At 45.2% G+C, this 21,760-nt stretch overlaps 1 protein-coding gene across 1 annotated transcript in view; it reads right to left on the reverse strand.

The window, feature by feature from the left end:
* LOC124620497 (putative ammonium transporter 1) overlaps nt 1-7,626 on the reverse strand; it is a 324,909-nt gene extending 317,283 nt beyond the window's left edge. The window contains exon 1 of the mRNA XM_047147073.1: nt 7,503-7,626. The gene's annotated coding sequence lies outside the window, so the exon portion shown is untranslated. The remainder of the gene's footprint in view (nt 1-7,502) is intronic.
* Nucleotides 7,627-21,760: the final 14,134 nt, after the last annotated feature.

A 21,760-nucleotide genomic window follows, 5' to 3' on the forward strand; every position in this document is an offset into this window, starting at 1 on the left:
TAGCCATTGACTTAGCTGAAGGCTATTCTAACTATCTGCTCGGCAAAGGAGCGAGGCTTCGTCAGTGTAGTCGCTAGCAAAGTCGTCCGTACAACTGGGGCGAGTGCTAGTCCGTATCTCGAGACCTGCCTTGTGGTGGCGCTCGGTCTGCGATCACACAGTGGCGACACGCGGGTCCGATATGTACTAATGGACTGCGGCCGATTTAAAACTACCACCTAGCAAGTGTGGTGTCTGGCGGTGACACCACACTTTTCATAAGGGATAGTTTGCTCTAAAGGATGTGGGTTGCGATAGTTATTCGGAGATGAAGAGGCTTGTACAGGGTAGAGTAGCATGGAGAGCTGCGTCAAACCAGTCTGCAGACTGAAAACTGCCAGAGCGATAACAGAGAAGAGCAGGACGATTTGTCACAAGTTTGCCTTGCTCATGGAACAGCGTCATTGAAATGCCGAGGAAAATGAATTGGCAAATGCTTGAACGTAGATGCAAACTATTCGATGAAAGTCTGCTTGGAAAGATTTAAGAACCAAATTTAAGAGGAGAACCAAAACTTAAGTCATGAATCGAGAAATATAATACAACCTCCTGCATATCACGTTTAAACATTTTTCCTGTGATCCACGTGCCCTAATAACTGGTACAGTGAGATGTGTTGTCTGTCATGCACTACACAGTGATTTGTATAGTATGGATGTAGATCTCTAGTAAGCACTACTCTAAAGATGCAAATACGTGTTTTGAAGTCGGTGAATTAAGATATTCTGACTGGTATTAATGAAAATAGCCAGGATTTCTGATTAGATGTTGATGCGCCTGCAGGGAAAACACAGATAGTGCAGTGTACATGTAAGGGTCCGAAATCTTCTATTCAATCCATAACTGCTCTCGTCGGTTCTATAATTCCCGAATCTTACTTTTTCTGTCGCTAAACGTAGGAACAAAGGAAGGCTATCCCATGAAAGTTCCTTTGTTCTCAGCCTATTTCATGATCCGAAGTATAAACAATTACTGACTACATTGTTTCCTTGTCCTGCGTGTTTGGACCTTGCATGACACCCACTATTGCTCTACATTTCAGTGTATGTATGGGGATAATGATCGTTTTGTTTCGTCTGCAACAGCTCTGCAACAAATCGGCAATATTTTAGCTCGTTTAGCTTCGTTGTATACACAGAAAGGCCGAAGTTGTTTCTTACGTAATTTCACAAAATGTGAAGGATTTCTCACAGGCAAGAAATTATCAGTTCGTAGCCGTTCTGGTAGTCTTCACGATGGAAAAAAAGCTACAGCGTTGCGCAACAAGAAAAAAGATTAGGTAGCACTAGTAATCGCTAAGGTAGTAATTATAGTGTCTCTTTTGAATTATCACGTTTTTGACAAACCGTGCATAGCCTATAAAGTGAAACGAAAATTACTTAAAATTAATTAAAATTACTTGAATTTTTTGTTAAAGATTCACTAATCCACTACATATCCAGTAGAATAAACAGTTCTCATAATACACCGAAATATACACTCCTGGAAATTGAAATAAGAACACCGTGAATTCATTGTCCCAGGAAGGGGAAACTTTATTGACACATTCCTGGGGTCAGATACATCACATGATCACACTGACAGAACCACAGGCACATAGACACAGGCAACAGAGCATGCACAATGTCGGCACTAGTACAGTGTATATCCACCTTTCGCAGCAATGCAGGCTGCTATTCTCCCATGGAGACGATCGTAGAGATGCTGGATGTAGTCCTGTGGAACGGCTTGCCATGCCATTTCCACCTGGCGCCTCAGTTGGACCAGCGTTCGTGCTGGACGTGCAGACCGCGTGAGACGACGCTTCATCCAGTCCCAAACATGCTCAATGGGGGACAGATCCGGAGATCTTGCTGGCCAGGGTAGTTGACTTACACCTTCTAGAGCACGTTGGGTGGCACGGGATACATGCGGACGTGCATTGTCCTGTTGGAACAGCAAGTTCCCTTGCCGGTCTAGGAATGGTAGAACGATGGGTTCGATGACGATTTGGATGTACCGTGCACTATTCAGTGTCCCCTCGACGATCACCAGTGGTGTACGGCCAGTGTAGGAGACCGCTCCCCACACCATGATGCCGGGTGTTGGCCCTGTGTGCCTCGGTCGTATGCAGTCCTGATTGTGGCGCTCACCTGCACGGCGCCAAACACTCATACGACCATCATTGGCACCAAGGCAGAAGCGACTCTCATCGCTGAAGACGACACGTCTCCATTCGTCCCTCCATTCACGCCTGTCGCGACACCACTGGAGGCGGGCTGCACGATGTTGGGGCGTGAGCGGCAGACGGCCTAACAGTGTGCGGGACCGTAGCCCAGCTTCATGGAGACGGTTGCGAATGGTCCTCGCCGATACCCTAGGAGCAACAGTGTCCCTAATTTGCTGGGAAGTGGCGGTGCGGTCCCCTACGGCACTGCGTAGGATCCTACGGTCTTGGAGTGCATCCGTGCGTCGCTGCGGTCCGGTCCCAGGTCGACGGGCACGTGCACCTTCCGCCGACCACTGGCGACAACATCGATGTGCTGTGGAGACCTCACGCCCCACGTGTTGAGCAATCCAGCGGTACGTCACCCGGCCTCCCGCATGCCCACTATACGCCCTCGCTCAAAGTCCGTCAACTGCACATACGGTTCACGTCCACGCTGTCGCGGCATGCTACCAGTGTTAAAGACTGCGATGGAGCTCCGTATGCCACGGCAAACTGGCTGACACTGACGGCGGCGGTGCACAAATGCTGCGCAGCTAGCGCCATTCGACGGCCAACACCGCGGTTCCTGGTGTGTCCGCTGTGCCGTGCGTGTGATCATTGCTTGTACAGCCCTCTCGCAGTGTCCGGATCAAGTATGGTGGGTCTGACACACCGGTGTCAATGTGTTCTTTTTTCCATTTCCAGGAGTGTACAATAAGGCTTTATCTGGCAAAAAGGTATATTGCTGTCACCGTGTCAAAAAATGAAAAAGATAACAATGCATACCACAAGCAAGAAGATGTAACACACACTACAGCGAGTGCAAAGCATTGTAAAATATGTGCGATTATCCCAGCCGTCAATGTAAAAGCGAAGAAGTATGGCCGCTTTATCTTTCGTAACATGAAAAAATAGTATGCCGGTTTGTCTTACAAAATAAATGAAAATTAATGTATCAGTACGATTTATGTGGCATTAAAAGATTCTCTATCAATATTATCGTAATTTTACTTTTCAAAAGGCAAAAGTACGCATAAAGCAAATAAATACCTCGTGGAGTGGCTTACTAATACTCTCTTTCGAGTTTTCCTTCGGGTCATATTGACTCTATTCCAGTGTCTGCGTCGGCCGGTGTGGCTGAGCGGTTCTAGATGCTTCAGTCTGGAACCGCGTGACCGCTACCTCAGATGTTAAGTCCCATAGTGTTCAGAGCCATTTGAACCATTTTTTGTAATTCTACATTTGCAGGAACTTCGGTATCAGAATAAGTTTCCGACTTTAGTAAAACGCACCTTCAATCGTCTACGCTACCTGCTGAATCTGTACTAGACGTTTCAAACAGAGGTCGAGTTGACATACTGTTATTCAGTCGACCATCGATTATTGAGTAGTCTTTGAAACTGTAGAGATAGTAGCTACATCATCTGTATCATAGTCTTCCCTAAATTCTGAATCTTCTGCATGCTCTTCTGTAACTACTTCCCGGCAGTTCATTATACGTTCAGCCACAACTTCATCTGCCATGGACTTAGTGCCAACTTCAAGACATCTTTCTTATAGATAGTGAAGAAACATTCACTACTGTCAGAATAATCCCTCTTACCATACAACGAGCGAAAAATGCGTACATGATATGCCTATTACATTTTAGTGGGTACATAAATTGTTTTCGTCATATACATAATTTCGGTAATCATCCTAAAGTGCCCCGTCAATGAAAATAAGTTATATTATCTCAGCAGCTAACATTTTCGAGATAGTTTATGAAACAATATTATCTACAATGTTCAATTTTCATTAGAAGCAGAAACTCACAGCATATTATCAGTAACGTTGGATATAAATAGGATCTGAATTCACGACTATGTATTTGTTTCTATGTACGGCAAGGAAGACAACTAGCTGTAAATATCCTTACACACGACTCCTGTATTGGTTTTGCACTTCGCTAGTGAAGCCGGCAATGTTACGCAACTGTGAAACATGTGTGGGAAATAGATATAGGCCTACGTGCTAAACAGAAAATATAACGGCGAAACAATCTGTCCAATGATTTAAGTGCCCCACTATCGAAGTTAAAAGTAACTACGAGAAAGAAAACGTAACCATACATTTTCACAGAACAGGATTTTCTTTCTCCCAGTCATTTTTTTTACAGGAAAACTGTACATTGTTGTTTAAGAAATATGTAGCCCCTATTCATCTGTATGTTTACTAGAATATCGAGTAAAATGTGAAGTAAACCGATCAACAACTTTACGAGATTTTTGCTAGTATTTTTGCCCTAGTATGTCTCTCCAAATGGTTATTAGAGCATCGTGTAAAAAATTGAAGTAAATTGGCTGTTAATTTATCGAGAATTTTGGTAACAGCGTTTCCCATTTATAAGCGTAATGTACGTATATTTATACATCGTATATATTGAGAAAAGTGTGGCCTGTGCCTGTTCGGACGTTTATTAGACTATTGTGTAAATATCTGAAGTAAATCGGTCAAGAACTTTTCGTTATTTTTGCTAACTACCGAATCTTTATTAGTGCATCGTTTATAACATTGAAATGCATCGGTCAACAACTGTTCGTGATTTTTGCTAACAACGTTTCACTCTTATACGAAATTATGTATATATATATATATATATATATATATATATATATATATATATATATATATATATATATACCACATGCTATTATATTGGAAGAAAATACATAGCCTATGTCCATCCAAATGTTTATTTCAAGATTATGTAAAATTTGAAGTAAATCGGTCAAGAATTTTTCGAGACTTTTTGGTAACTACGTTTCCTCTTTGTGTACTATGTATGTGTTTATATACCATATATAATGAAAAAATATGTGATCAATGTTCGTCCAAACGTTTATTAGAGCACCGTGAAAAACTTGAAGCAAATCGGTAACGAACTTCCCGAGATTTTTGGTAACAATGTTAAATAACGACTTGTCTTTATAAAGTAATGTACGAGATACATGATGTAGTGAATGCTCCTATGAATTACGCGTACTGTTGTTTCTATACGAAAATATCAAAAAATGGTTCAAATGGCTCTGAGCACTATGGGACTCAACTGCTGAGGTCATTAGTCCCCGAGGCAGGATTCGAACCTGCGACCGTAGCGGTCTTGCGGTTCCAGACTGCAGCGCCTCTAACCGCACGGCCACTTCGGCCGGCCGAAAACATCAGAAGAGTAAATCATTAGGCGACGAACGCTAGCTGAACACCAGGTCCGAAGACGGGTGCCTCGAAGACCATCAGTAAACATTCACACAATTACTCACTTGTTGGATGATATATCAAGCCTACCGACTTCTTAGTACGAATACCAATTGTGTGTGTCTGTCAGAGAAACTATTGAGAATGTATTAATACCAGTAAATACGATTGTCTGTCGTAAATAAAGTAAAAGGCAGACCAGTGGTATATACAGGGTGTATCATAAATAATGTAAACGCATACAGTTGAAAGTAGACGCCCGCAGCTCGTGGTCGTGCGGTAGCGTTCTCGCTTCCTACGCCCGGGTTCCCGGGTTCGATTCCCGGCGGGGTCAGGGATTTTCTCTGCCTCGTGATGGCTAAGTGTTGTGTGATGTCCTTCGGTTAGTTAGGTTTAAGTAGTTCTAAGTTCTAGGGGACTGATGATCATAGATGTTAAGTCCCATAGTGCTCAGAGCCATTTGAACCATTTTTTTTTTTTTTTTTTTTTTAAAGTAGACGATACTAGATGCAAAAAAGTCTCTGTAAATATAGGGTCGAAAATGCATATCTTAAGAGGTACGAGCCATTTTTTTATCTTCGATACTGTGAAGCAAATCTCTTCTACTGCAAGTTCTTTGCTTTCCATATTTTTGGGAAGTAAAAATATAGACCAAAACAAGAAAAAAATATTCAGAAAACTTGTGCTCTAAAATGCATACATTAAAAGTTGTGAGCGCTTGTTCATCTTCGGTACTTTGGAACACATCTCTTCTAATGAACAAGTGCTCAAAACTTTTCAGGTATGCATTTTAGAGCACATGTTTACTGGGCATTTTTTTCTTGTTTTGGTCCATATTATCATTTCCCAAAATATGGAAAGCAAAGTGCTTGCAGTAGAAGAGATTTGCTTCACAGTGTGGAAGATAAAAAATTGCTCGTACCTCTTAAGGTATGCATTTTCGACCCTATCTTTACTGAGAATTTTTTGCTTCTAGTATCGTGTACTTTCAACTGTATGCGTTTAAGCCATTATTTATGATACACCATATTTATGACACACTATATCCGTAAGAGCGTGCAAAGATTTAAGGGTATATAAAGGATGCTCCACTGAACAATTCGAGGTAGGGAACCTGGGGTCAGAGAAGCCAGCTTAAGAAGATAATAAGAGGAATAAAATCACATTACAGTCTACTTCTTTATTTACATTGGTTACAGTTAACTGCAAATACCATCACTGAAACAATGACCGTACCATTTGTACTGTATCTCACAAAAAGTGTTGAAACTGATGGCCATCAATCCCAATGCAACCAAGGCATCAGCGAACCAGTTTCTGACGCACTCTGACAAATATCCCTGATGTGTTTCGAATCTCATCACAGGCAGCTCGATTCTGTCAACTAATTCCACGTCCGTATCCACTGGCGTCACATACGCAAGTGACTTTAGATATCGCCATAGGAAACAATGAACGAGATACAGGTCAGGTGTTCCCCCTTCCAATCCGGCGACCAGGAAATACAGCATTAATATAGTACTGGACATCCACACTGAAGTGAGGCGGTGCGCCGTCATGTTGTATCCACATCCTCCCACGAACAACCAAGGGTACGATCTCCAGCAACTCAGCCAGAACTCTTTGCACGAACCTCAAGTAGAGGTGGCCATTCAGACGGCCAGACAGAAGATATGGCCCAATGAGATTGTCGTCTACAACGCCCAGGTAGTCACAGCAAAATAATCAGCACACTACGTGTAAAATTGTACGCATGTTAGTGTAAATCAGCTCGAAAACAGTAATGTTACACAAAGCGATAGACAACTTTACTTCCATATCTCAAGCTGGCTTCTCCGACCCCAGGTTGCCTACCTCAAATTGTTCGCTCTTACGCGCTCTTACGAAAAACTCCAGTGACACATAAAGGGTTAAAGATGTCATTATGTGCTCAGTGAATTCTACGAATAGCTGACTCATTTGCAGAAGGCGCAGGGTGGTCTGGATCAGCCACCTGTAGAGCGAGCGCCCGGCAGACGGCAACAGGTGAGTGGCGGCTTACCTGCAGCGGCGTCTGTCGGTCAGGAGTCTGCAGACGCGGAGCTGAGGATGGCCGGCGCCGAACTGTGGCGAGGTGGCTGTGAAGGCGGCGGCGACCCAGACATGTGCAACCGCGGCCTTGCGCGGAAACCCCGGTGCGGTGTGCGGCCAGTGCGGCTCGCCTCGGCTCGCCCCCACCTGCTGCGCGGTGCGCTCCCCGCCGCTTCCTGCAATCATACCTGCCGCCCACACGGTCTGCTGCTTTCAGCCATCCCACTCGTCACGTTATATCAGTCGAAGGACACGAAAGGGAAACACCAGTTTAAAGAGCACGGCTCCCTATTTGCAGCATCGAACCCAGAAAACGATCGCGGTCCTTTGGTTTGGAGCCGACTGGAAGGAGTAAGCCAGAGGCTCAGACGATTCTGCGTCAATGTCAGATTCGAATTTCTCGACCTTTACTATCGGGTGGAGAATTGTGGGGCCTCCTCAACAGGTCGGGCGTGCACTACATGCAGGAAGCGACTGCTAGGATGGCAGAGGACGTGTCACTTGCCAATCGTTTATATTTACCTTACGGGAACCCCTTCTTTGGGACAGTGATGAGATTCCTACCGGCACCAAAGGCAGATCAGAAACATTACTCTCAGATGAGAAATTTTGTTCTTGCATACCTAAATGAGAAAATATTAATACACTACTGGCCATTAAAATTGCTACACCACGAAGACGACGAGCTACAGACACGTAACTTAACCGACAGGAAGAAGATGCTCTGATATGCAAATGATTAGCTTTTCAGAGCATTCACACAAGGTTGGTGCTGGTGGCGACACCTACAACCTGCTGGAATGAGGAAAGTTTCCAACCCATTTCTCATACACAAACAGCAGTTGACCGGCGTTGCCTGGTGAAACATTGTTTTGATGCCTCGTGTAAGGACCGGCCGCGGTGGTCGAACGGTTCTAGGCGCTTCAGTCCGGAACCGCGCGACTGCTACGGTTGCCGGCTCGAATCCTGCCTCGGGCATGGATGTGTGTGTTGTCCTTAGGTTAGTTAGGTTTAAGTAGTTCTAAGTTCTAGGGGACTGATGACCTCAGAAGTTGACTCCCATAGCTATTTGAACCATTTGTAAGGAGGAGAAATGCGTACCATCATGTTTCCGACTTTGATTAAGGTCGGATTGTAGCCTATCGCGATTGCGGTTCATCGTATCGCGACATTGCTGCTCTCGTTGGTCGAGATCCCATGACTATTAGCAGAATATGGAATCGGTGGGTTCAGGAGGATAATTCGGAACGCCGTGCTGGATCCCAACGGCCTCGTATCACTAGCAGTCGAGATGACGGGCATCTTATTCGCATGGCTGTAACGGATCGTGCAGCCACGTCTCCATCCCTGAGTCAACAGATGAGGGCGTTTGCAAGACAACAACCATCTGCACGAACAGTTCGATGACTTTTGCAGCAGCATGGCCCATCAGCTCGGAGACCATGGGTGCAGTTACCCTTGACGCTGCATCACAGACAGGAGCGCCTGCGATGATGTACTCAACGACGAGCATGGGTGCACGAATGGCGAAACGTCATTTTTTTCGGGTGAATCCAGGTTCTGTTTACAGCATCGTGATGGTCGCATCCGTGTTTGGCGACATCGCGGTGAACGCACATTGGAAGCGTGTATTCGTCATCGCCATGTCCTGTACAGGCCTTTCTGGATACAGAAAATGTTCGACTGCTGCCCTGGCCAGCACATTCTCCAGATCTCTCACCAATTGAAAACGTCTGGTCAATGGTGGCCGAGCAGCTGGCTCGTCACAATACGCCAGTCACTACTCTTGATGAACTGTGGTATCGTGTTGTAGCTGCATGGGCATCTGTACCTGTACACGCCATCCAAGCTCAGTTTGTCTCAATGCCCAGGCGTATCAAGGCTGTTATTACGGCCAGAGGTGGTTGTTCTGGATATTGATTTCTCAGGATCTATGCACCCAAGTTGCGTGAAAATATAATCACATGTCAGTTCTAGTATAATATATTTGTCCAATGAATACCCGTTTATCATCTGCATTTCTTCTTGGTGTGGCAATTTTAATTGCCAGTAGTGTATAAACATTACTAAACTGCAGAAATATCCATGGTAAGACCCCAGAATTATTGTGTCTTTTGTGGGTGAAGGCAGAAGTGAATGACGTCGAAACTAACGTATTTTGGCATTTCTGAAGGACGAAAATCGTCTCTATAAAATGGATTCCGTACACAGATGCCTTGCGAAGCACTGTTCGTCCGTGGAATTCAGAGGTTCGTAAACAAATGCGCTCAGGTTGATGCCTGCTTCTTTACTGTCGGAAGGCATTCGATACAGTTCCGCAGTATCTTTTAGTGAACAAAATAGGAGCTTACCGAATACCAGGTCATATTGGACTAAGCCTAACAGATAAAACTTAATACAATGTTCTTAACTGCAGGAAATCAAACGATGTAAAGGTAATTTAACGGTTACCCCAGCGGAGTCTTACGGGGTGATAACTGCCCTTTTTTTTTATTTTACCATCAGTTTTTTGCCTGGTCTCATGCGGCCAGCAACGAATTCCTCTCCTGTGCCAACCTCTTCATCTCAGAGTACCTCTTGCAGTCTGTCCTCAATTATGTGCTGGATGTATTTCAGTTTCTGTCTTCCTCTCCAGTTTTTACCCTCTGCAGCTCCCTCTAGTACTATGGAAGTCATTCCGTGATCTCTTAATAGATGTCCTACCATCCTGTGATGTCCTTAGTCTAGGGGACTGTTGACCTCAGATGTTAAGTCCCATAGTGCTTAGAGCCATTTGAACCCATATTTCAACTCCATATAACGCTCTGTTCCAAACGTACATTCTCAGAAATTTCTTCCTCAAATTAAGTTTGTTTCCCTTAGCCAGGAATGCCCTTTTGCAATGCTAGTGGGCTTTTGATGGCCGCCTTGCTCCGTTAGGCATGTGTTATTTTGCTGCCTAAGTAGCAGAATTCATCAAATTCATCTGTTTTGTGATCACCAATCCTGATGTTAATTTTATTGCTGTTCTCATTTCTCCTTCTTATAATTCTTTCGTCTCTCTTCGATTTACTCGCAGTCCATACTCTGTACTTGTCAGAAGGCTCATTCCGTTCAGCAGCTCCTGTAATTCATCCTCACTTTCACTGTCATCAGCGAATCTTATCTTTGATATCCTTTCACCTGAAATTTTAATTTCACTTCTGAATCTTTCTTTTATTATCATCATTGCTTATTCGACGTATGCGGTGAACAGTAGGGGCAAAAGTCTACATCCCTGTCTTACACACTTTTTAATCCGTAGGCTTCGTTCTTGGTCTTCCACTCTTATTTTTTCCTCTTGGGTCTCGTACACATTGTATATTACCCGTGCTTCCCTATAACTTACCCCTTCCCTATAACTTCCCTATAACTTACCCCTTATATCTTGCACCATTTTACATTGTCGAAAGATTTTTCGAGGTCGACAAATACTGTGAAGGTATCTTATTTTTCCTTTGTCTTACTTCTGTTATCAACCGCAACGTCAGAACTGCCTCTCAAGTGTCTTTCCTTTGCCCAGAGCCTAACTGATCGTCATCTAACACATCCGTAATTTTCCTTTCCATTCTTCTGTATATTATTCTTGTCAGCAACTTGGATACATGAGATGTTAAAAGGTGACTGTGCGTTAATTCTCGCAATTGTCATTTGTTGCAATCTTCGGAACTGTGTGGGTGATGTTTTTCAGGAAGTCAGATGGTATATTGCTAGATTCATATATTCTACACACCAACGTGAATAGTCGTTTTGTTGCCACTTCCCAAAGCGATTTTAGAAATTCTGGTGAAATGTTATTTATCTCTTCTGTCTTATTAGATCTTAAGCCTCCCATAGCTCTTTTAAATATTGATTCTAATACTGGATACGTATCTCTTCTATATCGACTCCTGTTTCTACTTCTATCACGTCATCAGACAAGTTTTCCCCTTCATAGAGGCTTTCAATGTGCTCTTTCCACCTATCAGCTCGTTCCTTTGCATTTAACAATGGAATTTCCATTGCAATTTTAATTTTACTACCTCGCTTCTAATTTGACTTTTCTATATGCTGAGACAGTCCTTACGACGTTCATACGCGTGAATGCGTCTATCCACCGAGCAGTAGTTCGGCACGGAAGAGCAGCATTTCCCACCGCTTCCAGAACCTTCTCGTGGCATTGTTGTGCATTCCTTCCACGGTGAACTGCAGTCTTTACGTAAGAGTTCAAGTCGGGTAACATCCACCCTGAATGGCTGCCCAACTCACACTGTGGTCTTTTTTTACTCTTCGTTCTCCTGGAAAGGACTGCCATCTAGCGTCATGTCACGTTACCGTCGAGGTGGTACTCCTTCTCCGACGTGGCGCAACATCGAAAGTGCTTGTCAACGGTAGATTGTCGAACACCTTGCAAATTCGCCGCTCTGTTAGACAAGGATGCCCATTATCGACAGTACTGTACGATTTAGCATTAGAACCTTTGTTGTCTGGGCCGCGACACCGCCCCACGGGTTTGTCTCTTCGTGACGAACATGATGTTCGCAGATCCTTGGATTGGTTAGCCACTTATGGTGAAGCTTTAGGCAGCCGTATAAATGCACGTAAATCGATGGTTTAGAACCCGGGCTCCTCTTCAAACTCCAGGCGTATACTCTCCCCATCAACTTCGTCTGTCTCGTTGCATCCTTCCTCTCCCATCGTCCCTCCTATGTGACTATCCACAATTCCAACTGCCATACTTTCTATCCCTCTGCCGGCGTGCCCCAAGGCTCCGTCCTTTCCCCTCTCCTCTATCTCCTGTACACTGCTGATATGCCCCAACCTCCCCCTTCCTGTTCATCTCCTCCAGTTTGCTGATGACACCGCCTTCCTAGCCCTTTATCCTACCCTTCAACGGTCCCAACGTACCCTCCAAACCCACCTTGACCAATTCACCACTTGGTGCAACCTGTGGTTCCTCCGTATCAACCCTTCCAAGACCCAGGTGATCATCACCTGCTCCTTCCGCCTCCATGATTTCTACCTCACCATTTATGGCCGTTGTGGTGTCACCGCCAGACACCACACTTGCTAGGTGGTAGCTTAAATCGGCCGCGGTCCATTTAGTACATGTCGGACCCGCGTGTCGCCACTGTGTGATCGCAGACCGAGCGCCACCGCAAGGCAGGTCTCGAGATAGTGACGAGCACTCGCCCCAGTTGTACGGACGACATTGCTAGCGACTACACTGACGAAGCATCGCTCATTAGCCGAGCAGATAGTTTGAATAGCCTTCAGCTAAGTCCATGGCTACGACCTAGCAAGGCGCCATTAGCCTTACATAGTTTGATAGTTATCGTATGAAATGTCTCATCAAGAACGATGTATACAACAAGGATTTAAAGTTAAGTATAATAGCAGCTACGTACTTTTCTTGCTATCATTCATTACGTATCCTGTTTCAGACCTCTATCTAGCCTACGTGAGATTACGCGTGCCTTTCGGCTACTTCAGTGTGGCGTAGCTGTCTTGTTACGCCACAACAGCCGTCCTATCCACCTCACTCCTACCCTCAAATACCTTGGCCTCACCCTCGACCGCCACCTCACCTGGACTCCCCATCTCCTTACCATGCAACACAAAGCTCACAACAGACTCCACCTCCTGAAGCTCCTGTCCGGCCGGACCTGGGGTCTGCATCCTTCCACCATCCTTCACACCTACAAATCCTTGATCCACACCATCCTCTGTTACGCCAGCGTAGCTTGGATTTCCGCCCCTCCCAGGCTCTATAAATCCCTCCTAATCCTCGAACGCCATGCGTTCTGCCTCGCCTTCCGCATCCACCTTCTGTCCCCCACGCGCATCCTCTACGACCTCACCCCCTTCCTCCACCTTCCCCTTTTCCTTGAACACATCTGCACACTATATATTGTCCGCCACATTGATCCCCCTCACCCCCAGGTGTCTCCCTTCCTCTCCACCGCCATCCCGTTGCCGCTCCTCTACCGTTGTGTCCCACCCTCTCTCCATCTCCACACCCTCTGCCTCCTTTCCCAACGCAACTTCCGCCATCTACCCCTCCCGGATGATGAGCTTCGCCCTGATATCTACCCTTCGTGCCAACTCTAACCCCATCTGCCTCCTCCTCGTGGCTCCCTCTCCTCCCCCTCCCTTCTCCTGAGCGGCCTTCCCCTCCTACTCCCTCTCTTGTGCTCCCCTTCAGTGTCTTTGCACTCCCTCCTGCCTAGTCTTCCATCTTCATCTCCTGCCCCACCAGTCTCCTGCCTCTTGGTGTACCTGCTGATGCCCGTACTCTTTTCATCCCACCACCTCCCCTGCTGTACCTTGCTCTCCCCTCCTTTTCCATCCTCTCCAGCCTCTCCTTCGGCAGGTCCCACCTGGCAGTTTTATTCTTCATCGTGTGTGCTCCAAGTGGGTTTAAAGTGTATTATTTTGGAGTGTTTTTACTACTACGACCGACTTTTAACCTGTGCATGTGCCTTCAGTGTCTTCTTTGTGATTTAAGAATCGCCAACTGTGTTTTTTTACTTTACGTCGACTTTTTTATTTGTCTTCCCATGAACGTCTCCATATCAGTGTATTTTAACCTCCATTATCTCTCCTTACTCTGTTTTATGTCTCCCTTATATGTAACATTTTATTCTCGTATTAGTTGTCATTTCACTTGCCTGAAGAGCAGCGGAGTGTGCCCCTGACAGCCCTCCCCTGCCCATATGGGGCAGGGGAATGAAATCACAGTAAAGGAAAAAAAAAATTGTTTTGAATATTGGCCCTGGGATGACACCTGCAAGGGTCACCCCATTCAGACTGTGCGATAAAATCCGCTGTCTTGGTATCGACGTCACGGACGACATCTCACGCGCGACGACCATTAATTATCGGAACTTCTTGCAACACATCCATGCTGGACTTGTGGATCATCGTCTTCGTGCACTGGACCTTCAACAACGGACAAATTTGTTAACATCTCTCAGGCATCACGAATTCCGCATGTAGCGCAAACACTACCGATGCCTAGACACATAGCTCGGAGCATCATGGCGACATTCGAAGCTTTGTCAGCTCTGGAATGATATTTAAGGTTCGATACGACTCCCTCAATTTTCCGAAAGAACGGGGTGGACTTGGCCTTGTCAATACTCATGATCGAGCAGCATCTCATTACGTTAGTACGCAACTCAAACTTCGGCTACGATGCCCAACCAGCCTCAAAGGACTACTAATGGAGGCTCTGCCACTATATTTTCTTGACCCTCCGGTGGCGCTTACTGAGATTCTGGTGCTCTTTTCCTACTATGGGAGGTTTTATCTGGCGTATAGCTACCTACGGGACGTTCTCCCCGTCCTTCGCCTGCCACGGCCAATGACGTCTACTACACACTACTTCGCCACTGGTCACCAATGTCGTCGAACTATCATGTCCTACGGTGCATTGGAACGTAGTATGGCGCTCTGTCAACGTTATAACGCTAGATTCAGACGTACGTTCGATCTGGTACTTGACGGAGAACAGAAAAAATTACTCGAGAGATCCATCACAGGATCCATCTTGTAGATTCGCCTTTATGTGTGAACTGCACAGCGTCCAGGATACAGACGAACACCGCCTCCATTGTGGGTCGGCGGGAGAGATCTGGTACTTTGTGCGTCAAATTTTGGCTCTCTTTTTACGAATGTCGCCGTCTTATGTCGATTCCCGATCTCTCCTCTATCTGGACGCTGTTTATTACCCGAGGACGAAACATAATGCTGTCACGTAGATTAGAGGTCACGCGATTCAGTATTTATTTGTAGGTGGTGTCATAGAACTCGTGGATTTTTGGAACTATTTAAACGATCGTCATTGTGCTATTGTGAAGAGCCCTAAGTGGAGTCAATACTTTTCGAAGTTCTTGCGGAGCATCTCCCACGATCCGCCCAGTAGGTGGATTATTCATAGCAGGAGATAAATCTGATTAACTCACACAAGGAGATGAACAGATAAGGGTACCTACACGACATCACAAGAAGACATGTCATGAAAACGGGGCGGCTGCGTCCGCGAAGAATCGACGCTGCATGTGCGTGTTATAGAAGTGTAGCTTTTTGTATATTTTTCTTTCTTTCGGAGACAAGCCACGAAAAATGTGGATATATTTTTTGTCAATAAATAAATGAGTATTCTCCTATGGCAAAAAGAAAAAACATATAAAAAAATGAGTAACTTTCCAGCGTCATAGCGTAAATGTGAAGGGTTGCCGGTTCACATTGTAATGGTTCTTTATTTACGTGTACATTACGGCACTCTAACCCCAGTTCTCGATACTAGTAATATCGTACTACTTTTCTGCGAAGTAACAGACATATTTTTGTGACAATATTCACATTTGGTTTTATTAATGTATAGGTACTCCGATCTATCGATATATTACAGCGATATGGTTCTTGTGTATATTCATTTCTGTGAGACTGTCATAATCTTTGACTTACCTGTAACCGTTTTGGCGCGAATGCGCACAGTGCAGTCTTAGTTTCGCTTTGCAGAAGTTGTTATTTCACTTTGTAAAAGAACAGTTAAGTCTTGTGTTTGGTTAAAGTGGAAATTAAATATACGAAGATTGATACAAAACTGTTTTCTTGATGATGTGACAATTAAGAAGAAGTATATGTGAATTTACAAAAAGTTTAATAAAAATGTGGATCGTGAACACAAGTCAAAAATTATTTCTACCATCCATTGTTCTGATCTGAGATTGTCTGATCATTAAGAATTTCCTGAAAAACGCATTTGTTAGGTCTTCAAATATTGCTAAAATACAGATCTGGACCTTCTAGCAGTCAAAGTGGAATCACCCTAGAATCAACAAGATGAGCCATAACAAATTCGACGAAATCTACGTGGTAATCCATTCAAGATAAGTGCCAAAATTAATGACTTTTTTTTAGAGTGACTTCATTATTTTCATTCTGACGATACCATCCACAGTCAATAACTTTGCTGTTGCCTAATAAACCGAACATACGCTCCGTGAGCAACATTATTAACTTGATTTCTAACCTACTTTGCAAGTGGTGGTATTGTTAGAACATCACACTAAACTCATATATTTTTTCTTCTAACCTTCCATTTTTAATAGGTTTTGATACTTTTTTGTTAGTTTAGTAAAGTATATACTACAATACTTGATGTAATGTAAGTATAAGGGCACTCTTTTTGAGGGGTAAGTTTGTTCCTTTGGTTTAATCTATAGGGCACCTTGCACTAATTGCAGTAAGAGATTTTGCCCTTTTTTTCATTAATGTTTTGTAATTCACGTGTAGAGATTCTGCTGTTGAGTGGTAACAATGGCCAAATAAGAATGACCTTAGGGTTTTACTAAAAAGTGAGAATGATGAAATAGTTTTTATCTGATGTGGAGAACTATTGTAATTCTGAATTGCACTATTTGTAATGGAACTTTTATAAGCCGATATCCTGACTGACTGCACATGCTACTTCCCTTTTTACCTTATAACGTTTTCATGGATATTGAAGTTTTTATTTATGCATACTGCAGGCGGAACAACCTGACTAGCATACGGACAGGAGAGAAAAGTACGTTGTACCAGAGCTAATACGGGAATTTTACGCCTGTCCATTACGTAAACAGTGTGATTTACAAACCAGTTACAGCCGACAACTGCCGCTGGAGCGCGTTGCGATAGCGCGTACCACAATGGGGCCCACGTACCGAATACACAAGTCGCATCGTTTCTGCTCGTTCAGCAGCACGTTGGACTCGGCACGCTCAACGTTGACGTACGACAGCACGGTCCATGTGCCAACAGCTGAAGGCCATTGCGCACTCTCTGACAGATGGCATGTGTCTGCGTGTGTGGCTCAACCGACCAGCCACCGGCTCCTGCCACAGCCTGGGACCTACAGACGGCGAACGCCAGCGAGGTGCGCACGCCACCAGTGCACCCACTCGCCGCCGATTACAACAACAATGCAAAATGAGATACGTGTGCTCACGCTCCATGCCACTCCGTCTCTGACACTACAACCCGCATTAGCCCTGCCACAAACCATCAACACTACTTCACACGAGTGAACCACCAAGCAAATGTTGAGGTCGTGTGGATCCAATCTTTGAATAAATACATAACAAAAACATTAGCGCCACTATCCTTCATCTACTTTTAGTGCTTGTATTAACTGACAGGCATGTACATTACACTTGTTCTTTTTTGTCAATTTTTGGCTCAAATGGCTCTGAGTACTATGGGACTCAACATCTGAGGTCATCAGTCCCCTAGAACTTAGAACTACTTAAACCTAACACACCTAAGGACATCACACACATCCATGCCCGAGGCAGGATTCAAACCTGCGACCGTAGCAGTCACGCGATTCCGGACTGAAGTGGCTAGAACCGCACGGCCACCGCGGCCGGCTTGTCAATTTTTATAACAGGCTATTAATGATTGGTCATATTCATTCAGACTATTTCAAATTTTTTCCAACAATCATATATTATTATGTATACATGTTTCTCATTGCTGAGATTCTGCTTACACTAATTGTTCTCACATACTTCTGAATGCAAATGTTTATGTTCTATGTTCACATATTTTTTCTCTTTTTTTCTTCTCTCTTACCGCCCCCCTGTGGCCGAGCGGTTCTAGGCGTTTCAGTCCGGAGCCACGCTGCTGCTGCGGTCGCAGGTTCGAATCCTGCCTTGGGCATGGATGTGTGTGAGGTCCTTAGGTTAGTTAGGTTTAAGTAGTTCTCTGTCTAGGGGACATGACCTCAGATGTTAAGTCCCATAGTGCTTAGAGCCATTTTGAACTATTTTTCTTCTGTCTTTACGAGTTCCACAATTCATTTTGTATATCTGCAATAGTACTACAGTTCTATCTAGCAACAGTTTTAGTCATGTTCTGTCTATCTAGACTGACAAGAGATGTCACCGTCTCTACTGCCACACTGATATTTAAACTGCAACTGAAACATATTTATGTGTAGTATAATTAGTGAAGTGTTTATTTGGTGTCTGTTATTTACGATATGTAAGTTGTCACGATACGCGGGTTGGTACTCCATTCATTTTCGTTTTGCTCTGTTGTTCGTGACTAGCTAGACCTTTGCGCATACGTCTACAGACGTTAAAGTAACCTCTGGCGTGCCACAGGGGAGTGTTATGGGACCATTGCTTTTCACAATATATATATAAATGACCTAGTAGATAGTGTCGGAAGTTCCATGCGGCTTTTCGCGGATGATGCTGTAGTATACAGAGAAGTTGCAGCATTAGAAAATTGTAGCGAAATGCAGGAAGATCTGCAGCGGATAGGCACTTGGTGCAGGGAGTGGCAACTGACCCTTAATATAGACAAATGTAATGTATTGCGAATACATAAAAAGAAGGATCCTTTATTGTATGATTATATGATAGCGGAACAAATACTGGTAGCAGTTACTTCTGTAAAATATCTGGGAGTATGCGTGCGGAACGATTTGAAGTGGAATGATCATATAAAATTAATTGTTGGTAAGGCGGGTACCAGGTTGAGATTCATTGGGAGAGTGCTTAGAAAATGTAGTCCATCAACAAAGGAGGTGGCTTACAAAACACTCGTTCGACCTATACTTGAGTGTTGCTCATCAGTGTGGGATCCGTACCAGATCGGTTTGACGGAGGAGATAGAGAAGATCCAAAGAAGAGCGGCGCGTTTCGTCACAGGGTTATTTGGTAACCGTGATAGCGTTACGGAGATGTTTAATAAACTCAAGTGGCAGACTCTGCAAGAGAGGCGCTCTGCATCGCGGTGTAGCTTGCTCGCCAGGTTTCGAGAGGGTGCGTTTCTGGATGAGGTATCGAATATATTGCTTCCCCCTACTTATACCTCCCGAGGAGATCACGAATGTAAAATTAGAGAGATTAGAGCGCACACGGAGGCTTTCAGACAGTCGTTCTTCCCGCGGACCATACGCGACTGGAACAGGAAAGGGAGGTAATGACAGTGGCACGTAAAGTGCCCTCCGCCACACACCGTTGGGTGGCTTGCGGAGTATAAATGTAGATGTAGATGTATTTGCAGAATTTGTTTTGCTCCGCACACACCTCCTTGACTCACAAGCTGTGCACATAGCCGCACGAAATTATAGGAGCAATGCGAAGTGGCGTCCTATCTGGACCATGCACTGCAAGTGCGAAGCCCACATTATCCGCCAGTTTACATTTTTATTTCTGAATTGAGTGTTGCCGTGGTAACCAGCAAAATGCAGAGATCAAGTTAAGGGTTCTGCGCGCATAATTACAAGTATAATAGCTCTATTAAAACACACAATGAGCACAAGCTGCATTGCAGTAAAAATCATGAAGAACTTTCCCGCGGCAGAGTTCTCTGCTGGAAACCACTCAAGAGCCGGCAGGTGTGGCCGGACGGTTCTAGGCGCTTCAGTTTGGAACCGCGTGACCGCTACGGTCACAGGTTCGAATCCTGCCTCGGGCATGGATGTGTGTGATGTCCTTAGGTTAGTTAGGTTTAAGTAGTTCTAAGTTCTAGGGGACTGATGACCTCAGATGTTGAGTCCTATAGCGCTCAGAGCCATTTGAGCCAAACAAACCACTCCAGGGGGGTCGGTGCAGAGCAGTTGGGGGGGAGAGAGGACCGCCCAAGTCGGCATCCTGTGCAGAAGTGTCCCTTTGGTCTTACGCAAGACCGGACACCCTACCAGACAATGGCGGCGCCGTCGTCAGGCAGCAGAGGGATCTTCCGCGAATCCTGGAAACGGCACCGGTGTGGCGCTCGGGCCAGTGACCTCAGACAACGGGCGCCTCCCAGAAGCAACGCTGACTGGACAGCCGCTGGGCTTCCAGACAGCGAGCGGGAGTGACGGTGATTGGGTAGCTCATAACAAAATCGTTATTATAGGCCGGCGCTTGGCGCAGAGCGCCGAGTTTGTCTGATAACTACAGAAATTGATGTCTCCCGTTTTGGCTTAGAAGGGAAGCGGTCGCTTTTGCTCCGGTTCGTGCGACGGAGTGATAGCGAAGTTTAGTATATCGTCCAGCAGACCGAACATTACTTTTGCACGTAACGCGATCGCGTGGGGCAGTCACGGTGTGTGTGTGTGTGTGTGTGTGTGTGTGTGTGTGTGTGTGTGTGTGTGTGTGTGTGTTGGGGCTTATGGGCGCTCAACGTCGAGGTCATCAGCGCCCTGACACACATTAAAAGGAACGAATGTGGACAGACCTAATAAAACTGAAGCACACACGCAAAGAAAGCAGGAAAAGAAGATAAATGCTACATAAGAAAGTAAAACGTAAGGAAAGGGAAAACATAGCAACAAGAATGCCACAGGAAATTGTCATTGGCTGGCCACTTACATAAAATATGGGCGAGCTTGTTACACAGTGAGCAAATTAAGATCCTCTCCCTAAAATCTTTGTAAAAACATTTGACATGGCACAGAACTTTAAAACTTTAACCACATTCGTCTGAGTGTTGCCTAAAGGAGATGGCAGGTCCGCTGGCAAGTCAGCCGCGGCCCGCTGGTCAGAAAATAAAACACAATCCAATAAAACGTGGCGCACAGTGACCCAAACGCCACAAGCACCACACATTGGAGGGTCCTCCCGCCGGAGCAGGAAGCCATGCGTCATAGGGCTGTGGCCTATCCGAAGCCGAGTGAGGAGAACCTCGTCCCGTCGACGGGGCTGATAGGAAGTACACCACACACGCGTTGTGGGCTTGACTATATGGAGCTTATTGTCAGTCACTTCCAGCCACTCATCCTCACACCGACGCATGACTCGTGAGCTCAACAGCGAGGTGAGTGCGTGCAAGGGGATAGCACACTGAGATACTTGTGGGGCGAGACACGCCTCCTTGGCTGCGAGATCTGCCCTTCCATTCCCAGCAATGCCGACATGCCCCGGAACCCAGCAGAAAGCCACCACGGCTGTAACAAGACGCTGATCCACATCTCGACACCACGAGGGGCCACCTGCTGTGGTTTCGACGTTGCAGAGAACATCACAGGGTAAATACCATCAACTCCGGCCATATTCAAATCGCTCTTGCCGAGATAAGTACAGAATGGCTGGTCGTGGGCGATACTTTACAGTGCGTGCTCAAAGTGTAGTTTTCTACTGTATGTCAATTACCTTCATGTTGATAGACAAATCTACTAGATCTCATGTGCTCTGTCAGTGATAGCAGAGGTGCCAATCCATATTGAAAACTGAAAAAAATTGGTAC

The sequence above is a fragment of the Schistocerca americana genome, chromosome 1, assembly GCF_021461395.2.
Source record: "Schistocerca americana isolate TAMUIC-IGC-003095 chromosome 1, iqSchAmer2.1, whole genome shotgun sequence".
Lineage (NCBI taxonomy): Eukaryota > Metazoa > Arthropoda > Insecta > Orthoptera > Acrididae > Schistocerca > Schistocerca americana.